This window comes from Chanodichthys erythropterus, chromosome 5 (genome assembly GCF_024489055.1).
Source record: "Chanodichthys erythropterus isolate Z2021 chromosome 5, ASM2448905v1, whole genome shotgun sequence".
In the NCBI taxonomy this organism is placed as follows: Eukaryota; Metazoa; Chordata; class Actinopteri; order Cypriniformes; family Xenocyprididae; genus Chanodichthys; species Chanodichthys erythropterus.
The window spans coordinates 24802988-24815184 of record NC_090225.1 but is presented as its reverse complement, the minus strand read 5'-3'; positions in this window follow the sequence as shown (position 1 = coordinate 24815184).

Here is a 12197-nt window from a genome sequence, read left to right as displayed (position 1 = left end):
TAATTACATTTTTTTGTAAATAAATTCATACACAAACATGTATCATTCATTTAGGCTGAAGACTTATGTATAACAGCATTAAAATACCGGTCAACCTTTAGCTATTTATATAGCCATTTATGCAATGTGAAAAATTGTTATTCATTGCCTTGTTCAAATAGATAAAACATGCATTTAAGCTTTCACATAAACATAAACAGACAAGCACACAAGGCTCCTTGCATTTATAAAATGCAACAAATCCATTTCACCACTGCATAATGCATTTCCATTTTCAGAGACAGAGAAAAACATGCTCTGCAAATTTCTGTGTTGCCTGCACAGCATTATGGGACTAAACACACATGTCTTAGGGGATTGCTTTCATCTCACTGTTATCTTGGGTAACACTTTATTTTACAGTTTCCTTGTTACACATATGTACTTTTTTATAGCAATAACAGTAAAGTATGCAGTATTACATGCAACTAATCCTAAACCAAACCCTAGTTCTAACCCTATAGTAAGAACATGTTGTTCATTAATATTACTCAGTAACTGTATAGTTACACTATAACAAGGAGGACACTTTAAAATAAAGTGTAACCACATCTTGCAATGCATTGCATTTCACAGAATAGGTCAAACCAGTGTTTAAGGAGTTGTAGGGGTGTCATCAGTTACTGTCATGGCAACTGTCACACTTGAGTAAACTGCCTCAAAGGCACTGCAAAGTAAAAAGTGGGCTCTTATGTCATCGAGGTAAAGTTACCCATGCCAGTCCTCCAACTCACTGAAATTCCATTACTGTGGGCACGCTCTGTAAGACGTCAATGATCACTTTTCCTGGAGGGACTCAATCCAATCACAGGCCAGCAGTATATTACTCAATGTTATCAAACAAAAGCTTGTGTGCTATTTCATGTGTGTAGACAGGAATCATTAGACTAGGGAGTAATGAAACGGATAGTTCAATTTATAAATTCTGATTGGATAAGCATCATTCAAAGCTTTTGTAAAAATGACAAACCTTTGTGAAGTTACTAAACAGCATAAATAGCATAAAGTTAGCTTATAATTTATATAACACTTTTACTATGTCATTGCCCACCACTACTTGTTACATCAGAATAATCTTAATCGTAATCTTAATGTTAATGCTAATCTTAATCTTAATCTTTATATATATATATATATATATATATATATATAGAGAGAGAGAGAGAGAGAGAGAGAGAGAGAGAGAGAGAAATGTTTTTTCTCTAATACACACTGCTCACAATTAATCATACCCTTTTAGTCAATACTTTTTGCAACCTCCTTTTCCCAAGATAACAGCTTATCTGTCTTCTTCTATAATGTCTGATGAGTTTCGTAGAACACCTGACAACCTAGATGTTCCAGTCTTTTATCTGGAGTCCGAGTCAAGTCTGAAGTCTTTAAGCTGGAGTCAGAGTCAAGTCTGGAGTCTTTTGTCATGAGTCTGAGTCGAGTCGAGTCTCGAGTCATTTAAAAAATAAATAAATAAATAAATAAAATATATATATATTACAATCAAATCCTATTTTTTTTTTTATCCTAGTTGTATTATATAGACAATAATATGATCTTTCTATCACCTGTTTTATTTGAAATTAAGGTCCTATGATGTAAGGGACACTGACATCCAGCTTGTTACTTTATAATCAATTACAATGTACAAAACAGTCGTCCTGGCAACACGAGTAGTCATTTTCAATACAGTCGCTAAGCGGACGCAAGATGGCGCCAGTGAGTCACGGTTTGTCATACAGTTTGTTATACAGCTTCGTTGTTATTGACGACAGTCATTATCAGAAAATATCAAACTTCGGAATGTTTAAAAATGTCGATAGAAAACTCTACACATGCTGATTATGATATGTTAAAATGTGAGCTTTAAGTAATAAATTGGACACACACATTATTACGGACACACATTAAGAAAGAGAAAAGCTGCATATAATACGGAAAGATTGATAAAACTTAGTACTAGATTTAAAGTCTAGATTTTAATCTCGTAATCAAATTCTATGACAAGAGTCCAATATACCATAAATGTGTGTTCACACCGCCGGCGGCGAGAGCATCAAAGTGACAGGAAGTCATTCATTTTCAATGAGAGCCGGCGGCATCTCCGGCGACAGAGTCGAGGAGAGTTGAAATCAAGTCAACTTTATGGTAATAAGCTATGACGGAGTTCGGCGGCAACCAATCGGAAAATAGAGGTCCTCGCTTAAGAGGATTGGTTGCCACAACTTGTTTTTTACTTTGACCCTCCCGCCGGCAGTGGTTTTGAACGAACAGTACAGCGTTGTTGGCAGGGCGGCCAAGGCAAATGTTGACACTCTCGTCGGTGGCGGTGTGAATGCATGGTAACACGTAAGGAAATAGCCTATATGTGACACAGGTATTATAAAACTATTTAAACACAACAAAAATTCTTTATTTATTATATCAGTAGTTAAGGGTAAAAGACTTGAGTCATTTTTAAAATATTCTGAGTCTTTTGTGCTGAGTCGAGTCAAGTCTGAAGTCATTTCAGGACGCGTCCGAGTCCAAGTCTGAAGTCTGTAAAAATGTGTCTCGAGTGCGACAAAAAGTACCCCATGTGTACAATGAAATATACTGCTGTATCTTTAATGTTGTGGGCTTAGTCCTGGACACCTTGTTCAGATACATGGCATCATGGATTCTATCAAATATCAAAAGAATGAAAAATCAAAACCTGACTGTACCTGTTAGAAGTCATATAATGGGCCGTGGTTGGATCTTCCATCAGGACAATGATCCAAAACAAACATCAAAACAAACACAAAAATGGGTCACTGAACACAAAACCAAGCTTCTGCCATGACCATTCCAGTCCCCTGACCTGAACCCTAAAGAAAATGAGTGGAGTGAACTGAAGAGAAGCACCACCAATATGGATCTGGGAATCTGAAGGATCTGGTCAGGTGTTCCCCAAATTCATCAGGCATTATAGAAGAAGACTCAGAGCTGTTATCTTGGGAAAAGGAGGTTGCAAAAAGTATTGAAAAAAAAAGGGTATGATTAATTGTGAGCAGTGTGTATTAGAGAGAAAAAAAAATTCTCATAATGAGATTTTCCCCCCATTTAAAATGATTATTCTCCAATGAAAGGTTGGATTTTTGTAGATTTTTTAAATAAAAGATCAAAAGTATTAACAATGCAGATTTATTTTCACAGCCTTTGGTCATATTTACCAAGGGTATGAATAATTTTGAGCACGACTGCATATATATTAGTGGTGGGCCGTTATCGGCGTTAACGTGCTGCTTTAACATGAGACTCTTATCAGGCAATTAAAAAAATATATATATATTGCCGTTAATCTATTCTCAAAGTTGGGTTTGGAGTTGGGTCTATTCTACGCAAGCTATGATGACTTTCACCTTGATATTTTAACGTGGATGTATACCTAGCCGAATTGACCCTTCGCAAAGACCCACCCTCCTTAGTTACTGTTGCTTGGTCCGACAAGCCGTGGCGCTGTCACTCCACACAAAGTGAAAAATGCATCACGGAGCAAAGGGGACACTGACAACACGTCGACAGACAAGACAGAGCAGGTTGCTTATGATATTAAACAAAGTCCCAGCTTTAAAACTGTAGTTTTTTTTAAGAAATTCAAACAGTTAAAACCGTTTTGTTGCTCTTTATTGTGTCGTGACCATGGTCGTGACAGATTGCTGTAGCGCCTCAGCTCAAGAGGCTCATAAACCGATCATCTCTTCCTACAGTAAGGGTAAGAGTCTATTTATAGCATCAAATAAACATGAATGAACATGAGAATCAATGTTGTTTCAAAACGCATATATAAATATGTATGCATGTATAATTCATTATTAATAAACGTAACACTTTATGCTTTGCTTTAAACCTAAAACAGATGTAAGGGTTGTTGTTAATACTGCAGTATTATCTGCTTGTGATATTGTTAAATCACTTGATTTCTTATTTTTAATGTAAAATTTATTTGTACTTATATTTTCTATTTATCTGCTGATCTATCTAAAAGTTGTTGCCAGCATTCCAAATCAGTTACTTACAATGTGCCATGACAGTTAGGATCACACCTTACCTATGTAGGCAATAGACAAGCTGTAACAAAGTTTTGGAAGATCTATTGCTTTCATTGTACTCCACTGCCCTTCAGTTAGTGGATCTCAATCCAATAGAGCACCTTATGAATGTGGAACAGAAGATTTTCAGCATGTGTGTGCAACCAACAGAAACTGTGAGATGCTGTCATGTTAACATGGACCAAAATCTCTAAGGAACGTCTCTAGCTCCTTGCTGAACCCACACTGTGAACAATTCAGGCTGTTCTGGGGGCAAAGAAGCATCCTGCAAAGTATTAGAAAGGTGTAGCCAATAAAATGGCCACCAAGTACACATATACAGTAATGTCTTCCAATGGGAATGATACCGATCAATGTAACATTTTAGTGTAGTCGATACAACCTGCATCTTCCTGCCTTCCCCAGGTAGCTTGTAAACGCTGGGGTATAAATATTGTTTAGGGTGCATTGAACTATCTCACGGTTCACATGCTGCTATTTTTCTCAGCTTGTGCTGGGATTTATTGACAAGACAATTCATGCATAACACTGGGAATGAGCACAATAGGCATTCATTTTCGAGCTGAGAAAGGAACTCCATTCCTTATCAATGTTTTGTGCCTGGCCACAATGAAGCAGAGGCAAATTCACAACAGACATCAAGCGGCTCAAAGAGATATTTACGATTGTGCCATCGCTCCATGAATAGAATGTCTTTTTGGGTGGGGGATTCCAATTGGAGCTGAGTGAGAACTGAACTGGATTGTAAATCTCTGGAGTGGACAATCCCGCAGCCACTGGCAGAGCAACAGACGCCATGTTTCATTCTAGCTAATGTCGCTGTTTAGTAATGTGGCCCAGGTGTTATAAGCGACAGGCTGAGATTTATGCTACTGATTCTAGATCTCCCCATTGACCTGTTTTACCTCTCAGTGTGTTTCCTTGTGATGTGCACTTGCTAATGCAGAATTAGATTGCAGAAGATCTAATTAGCATGTTAAGAAGTTATGACCAGCACAACTCAATGCACAGTTGTCATGTTATGCCATGTTACAGAAGTTGCAGATGGGGGATGTTAATCTGTTTTGCGCTCTCTGAGGCTTGACAAAAGTAGACAACAAGCCAAAAATATCTTGCATAATTCACCTGTCACATGAAATCAAAATGGATCGTAGTTGATTCGTGATCCATACGGACCAGGCCCCATAGTTCGGGATGCATGTGATTTAAATAATAGTTGTAAGTCTAACTAAGTTCTACTATCATAGAGTGAAAGTCTGCACATGTTTTTTAAAGTCCTGTCAATTTAAATATTCAAGCCATTTAAACCATTCAAGCGCAAGAAGACGTGAAAGAGAACTCAGTTCAGGCCTCGCACGCCGTTTTCTGTGCACGAGAGAGCCAAAGCGTGCACACAGAGAGCCGTGTTTCAGACAGCGTGCAAAGACCGTATTTTTGTGCTTAAATGGACACATACACACAAAATTATGTCAAAATACCAGAACTGGTGCTGAGTATCCCTAAACGCTGTCTGTTATATCTTCAATAAATGTAAACAAATGAAAAAGAAAATGGATGCACATCATTGTAATGAATCCGTACATGAGGTCTTAAAGTAAGCCTTTGTTTATACTTTCACCTGGCTCCACACCAAGAGCCTCCACTGACTGTATGCGCAGCTCCCCAAACGGACGAGGCATTTATACATGACAAGCTCGTTTTTGTACTATTCTTTGAAATGACAGGGGGTGACTCAGAGTGACTGTTCTCTAAACCATCAAGAAGCAGCGATGAGTAGTAAGGTACACACGTGATGATGTTTGTTTTTATTAAGCTTCACCAAACCCACACAAAGAATCCTGTAAAGTCCAGTAAACCTTGAGATTATTGTGACATTAAGAAAATATATGGATATGATTAAATGTATATAAAATAAAGCTGCAAGCAGCAACGAAAGGGTCCTTGCACCCATGCCACTGCCACCCGGTGGCTTTAGGAAAACAGAGCACGGTGGGCAATGTAAATATAAATATATGAATATAAATATGGGAGGGCTACGTCAGTCATTTGTATTTGCCACACTTCCTGCTACCAGCTGGTGGTGCTATGACAATAACTAAATTTAAGCATGTAGCAGTCTTCAGGGCACCTATCAAACATGTGAAGTTTGAGGCAGATTGGACATTGTATGATCGAGTTATAACAGCTTCCTGTTTCATGATGATGATAGCATGCTTTAGCACTCAGTTAAGTGTTGCTAACATGTTTTATAATGTTTGTAGCATGTTTAGCACTCAATTACATATTTTAGTATGTTGCTAGTAGTGCATCACAGTGTTAAACACTTCACTTCCTGTTGCCAGTGGGTGGTGCTGTTACTATAACTGAATATTGTCATGTACATGTGTTCGGGGTAGGACTCTTATTAAACAGCTCAAGCTACTGCAACTGGCAACTCAAGTTACTGTCAAAAGTGCATTTCCAAAAGACAAAACATGTAATAATATTAATACGCTCCACCACCCTGGTGTTACCAAATAAGGTGCTGGTGCCAACATCTTTAGAACTTGGTGGCACTGGTACTACTGCTCTCAGATGTTAGTCTGGAGCTCTGTACGTTGCTTGGCAAACATGAAACAGCCTATAGTTGGACTAATGAACTATATTACTTGGTGCTGAAATTGTTATTCAGATTTCACTGTCAAAAAATAAGATCACTGTAAGAGGTCTTAAGATAAATTACTTTTAAATTACACTTTGCCTCATGTGGCTTATTGCTTTAATCATATAAAATACCTAAATTGACAGGACATGGACCACAGCTAACCTTTTAACTTTCAATGAATTTTGTCTGAACGGTAAAACAGGGACTTGATTTATGCAAAAGTTCATAAGATTAAGTACTGCAACTAAGGACTGCAGAAAGGCTGCCCCAGTTGGGAATGAACCCTGGGCACTCAGGTCAGCGGGACAGAGCAACTGTCTTTGTCATTTCCTCTGTGTGAAACAATGCGGCATAATCAGGCTGCTGAGTGACTCAGCACAGCAGAGGTGAGACGCTACTCTTTTGTGTTTGACTGTGTGTGCAGCTCTCAGAAAGATAAGATATTCATGGTCTGTAAAACAGCTTTAGCAAAGTTCAATTAGATTGTAATTAGACAGTCAATTAAGCTTTTTGAAATGACAGTGAAAGAACTGGAATATTTCCATTTATGGATATGCTGAATGAACTAACCACAGACCAGGAATAACACCATTGTTAGAGATGATGGCTTTCATTTGCCATCAGGAGCATTTCAAGGTGTTTAGCAACAGTCTCTGTTTAAAGGTGTAAGGCTGGTTTGATGCAACCTAGTCTTGCATTGCGTAACGACATAAGGTCTGGGCTCTATAGCCATTGCAATTGGCTAAGGACCTCCCACTTATTCAGGAAGAGGCCTCTGATTGACATGTAAAGTGACCAATCACAGTTTTGCTTTGTTCAGTGTCATGAAACCTTGTATGTCCAAAGCTTTTCAGGAAATTAAAAAAAAAAAAAAAGAAGAAGAAGAAGAAAAAAAACCCACTAGTTTTAAAACAGTTTTTGACCAGTGAATGTCAGACTTACGTGTTTTGTCCATCGTTTGAATGGCCACATCTGAGGCAGTAAGTGCATCATATTATGTTTTTATCGCCTGACATACTAACATTTAAATTAATCATTTGATACAATGCACTTATTGTGTATATGCATGTTTTTACAGTGTACATATATTAAAAAAAAAATCTACATGTAATTACAGCTGTAATTAATTTCTGTAATTATATCTATAATTACCAAGTTGACCCTTCCCTTACCCATTAACGTATCCTTAAACTTAACTAGACCACCAAACCTGTCCCTAACCTTACCCGTATTCCACCGTAAAAACTGGAAAATGTGTTTTGGAATACAACAACACAATAAGTGCATTGTTGTGGTTGCTGTTTTTGGCACATACCAATGCAACAATATAGAAACCAGTGCAGATATTCCGAAAAATTAAAGAGTGTGACGCACAAATCGGATCTGAACAGTTGCGTACACAATGTGGACAGTCAATAATTTTAGATCAGATTCCATTCGAACACAAATAATCTGATTTGGACTGATAGTGTGAATGTAGTTCAGTTTCTTGTGATATGAGTCTATTTCCTTGGTTTCTCATTGATTTGATTACACCCATTGCTCGTTTCGTTGATTAGTTTGTGTATTTACGCCCTGTTTTGTTCAGTTCATTTGTCTCTCTTGCATGTTTTACTGGTTGTTTTGTTCCTGTTGCCTGTGATTTTGGAAAGATATATTATTTTTGTTATCTTTGATTTTTTTTTTATTATTAAACACCCACTGGTGCATTTAGATCCAGCTCTTTCTCACCCTTACTGCAACTGTTCGTGACAGAAGAACAGACCGCTAAAATGGATCTAGCAGGCAGCCCCCCTCTCAGAGGGGAATCAGTCCCTCAAGGAGCACACATGGATGTTTTTGGAGCTTCAACATCTCGTCCACTATGACGACGCCAGCCTCTGCATGATTAAATCATGGACAAAAGCAAGCCTGCCCAGAGAAGGCCCTCGAGGTACATTCATGGAGTTTGTGGACTGGGTCCTTTTTCACTGGGTATTCCCCTTTTACCATTGGTGAGATGAAGGATTACAAAACCACGGATCACACCATGCACATCGCCCCTTAGTCCTAAAATCCAATCCACCTTCTTGAGCCCCGACACCCATTAATTATCCATAAATAGACTTTACCTCAGGTTGATGTTGATATATTATATATATATATATATATAATATATACACATATACATATACATATACATATATATATATATATATATATATATATATATATATAAATATATATATATAATATATACACATATACATATATATATATATATATAATATATACACATATACATATATATATATATATAATATATACACATATATATATATATATATATATATATATATATATATATATATATATATATATATATATATATATATATAATATATATACACATATACATATATATATATATATATATATATATATATATATATATATATATATATATATATATATATATATGCAGTGGGTACGGAAAGTATTCAGACCCCCTTAAATTTTTCACTCTTTGTTATATTGCAGCCATTTGCTAAAATCATTTAAGTTCATTTTTTTCCCTCATTAATGTACACACAGCACCCCATATTGACAGAAAAACACAGAATTGTTGACATTTTTTGCAGATTTATTAAAAAAGAAAAACTCAAATATCACATGGTCCTAAGTATTCAGACCCTTTTGTATTTAGTAAAAGCAACCTTTTGATCTAATACAGCCATGAATTTTGGGAAAGATGCATCAAGTTTTTCACACCTGGATCCTCTGCCATTCCTCCTTGCAGATCCTCTCCAGTTATGTCAGGTTGGATGGTAAACGTTGGTGGCCAGCCATTTTTAGGTCTCTCCAGAGATACTCAATTGGGTTTAAGTCAGGGCTCTGGCTGGGCCATTCAAGAACAGTCACGTAGTTGTTTTGAAGCCACTCCTTCGTTATTTTAGCTGTGTGCTTAGGGTCATTGTCTTGTTGGAAGGTAAACATTCGGCCCAGTCTGAGGTCCTGAGCACTCTGGAGTAGGTTTTCATCCAGGATATCCCTGTACATGGCCGCATTCATCTTTCCCTCGATTGCAACCAGTCGTCCTGTCCCTGCAGCTGGAAAACACCCCCACAGCATGATGCTGCCACCGCCATGCTTCACTGTTGGGACTGTATTGGACAGGTGATTAGCAGTGCCTGGTTTTCTCCACACATACAGCTTAGAATTAAGGCCAAAAAGTTCTATCTTGGTCTCATCAGACCAGAGAATCTTATTTCTCACCATTTTGGAGGCCGTCAAGTGTTTTTTAACAAACTCCATGCAGGCTTTCATGTGTGTTGCACTGAGGAGAGGCTTCCGTCGGGCCACTCTGCCATAAAGCCCCGACTGGTGGAGGGCTGCAGTGATGGTTGACTTTCTACAACTTTCTCCCATCTCCCGACTGCATCTCTGGAGCTCAGCCACAGTGATCTTTGGGTTCTTCTTTACCTCTCTCACCAAGGCTCTTCTCCCCAGATAGTTCAGTTTGGCCGGACGGCCAGCTCTAGGAAGGGTTCTGGTCGTCCCAAACGTCTTCCATTTAATTATTATGGAGGCCACTATGCTCTTAGGAACCTTAAGTGCAGCAGAAATTTTTTTGTAACCTTGGCCAGATCTGTGCCTTGCCACAATTCTGTCTCTGAGCTCTCCAGGGAGTTCCTTTGACCTCATGATTCTCATTTGTTCTGACATGCACTGTGAGCTGTAAGATCTTATATAGACAGGTGTGTGGCTTTCCTAATCAAGTCCAATCAGTATAATCAAACACAGCTGGACTCAAATGAAGGTGTAGAACCATCACAAGGATGATCAGAAGAAATGGACAGCACCTGAGTTAAATATATGAGTGTCACAGCAAAGGGTCTGAATACTTAGGAACGTGATATTTGAGTTTTTCTTTTTTAATAAATCGGTAAAAGTGTCAACAATTCAGTGTTTTTCTGTCAATATGGGGTGTTGTGTGTACATTAATGAGGAAAAAAATGAACTTAAATGATTTTAGCAAAATTTAATGGGGTCTGAATACTTTCCGTACCCACTGTGTGTATATTATATATATACACATACACACACACACACACACACACACAATATTAAATATATTCATTACTTTTCATGATTGTAAATTTTTGTTCATTCTGGTCTATGCAGGCCTTTTCAGCAGGTGCTATACGCTTCACTACTTATTTCCCAGGCAAACTACAGGTAAGCAGTTGACAAGTGACTCCTTCTCAACAACTGTATTTCTGCTGAGGAGAGCTGCAGTCTATATTTTTCATTGTGAATGATGCTCCATTGTATATTTCAGCAGTTCTGCTTCAACAGAGACAGATGTTGTTCACCAAAGATTGTTGCTAAGGAGGCAAAGCCTCCTGTAAATCAACAGCAGGATGAGCCACACATGGCGTTTAAACAGTGCGATCAGTAGCTCTTCATGGGTGATGGAACTAAATATGCCATCCTGCAGAAGTCAGGCTTGACATGTTCACAGTCATGCCTGCTAATGTCACTCTTTGGAGGAAGCTCACTTATCTGCATGTTCGCCATTAGCCCACGTCTAGCTGATATGAGTAAGCACCTTGCCAGCTAAAAACAGAGTTGCATTGTGTTGCTCTCATGAGCGTGTTGTCAAGGTGCTTTAGTGCCTTTTCTCCCAGTACTGACAGCAGCATCAGACCTCTATCTCTAGCCTGTATGATGCGCCTGGCATGCAAAGCCAAAGAATATGCAATTGAAAAGAAGATGAAAAGGCACATTGGCAAAGCAGGAAGCAGTCTGCATGAGCCTGATTTTAAGCAATGTATTTGCCTTCCCTTTTCAATAAACACTGCAATTATATTTTAAACACACATCAACATGAACTCCATTACCTGTACATATTCATAATATTGTCTAATGAGATGCATGTCCAGGCCAATAAAATGATTCTGCTGCAATATTATGTAGTGTTTTGACTCAATGAGCAAATATGAATCATGTCTTGTCATTAAACGTCTATAAACAAGCTGCAGCACTGATAAATGGCAGATTACATTTATAATGTATATAAAACAAGATGAATAAAACAAGATGAATTTACATGAAAACCAAAATGTACTGATCTTATTTTTTATACACTACAGCTATGTTTGTAATGATTTCGAGCTTCACAGACATGTTTATTTTTCTTGAACAAAGCTTTTTAAAAAAAAGAAAGAAAGAAAGAAAGAAATTGACAAAACCATTGCCAGTGGGATGTCTTGTGTTTATTCTAACTCGTCAAAAGGCACTGCATCAATCTTATTGAGAAACCAACAGACTTTGATTGTTGCCATGAGACATATCCTATCATAGTTTGGCACGGACACATGGAAAAAGCTAATTATATCCTTATCTCTATTATAAAGCCAATAGTTCTGACTGGATGAGCAGCATTCAAAGTTGTTGTAAAATGCAGA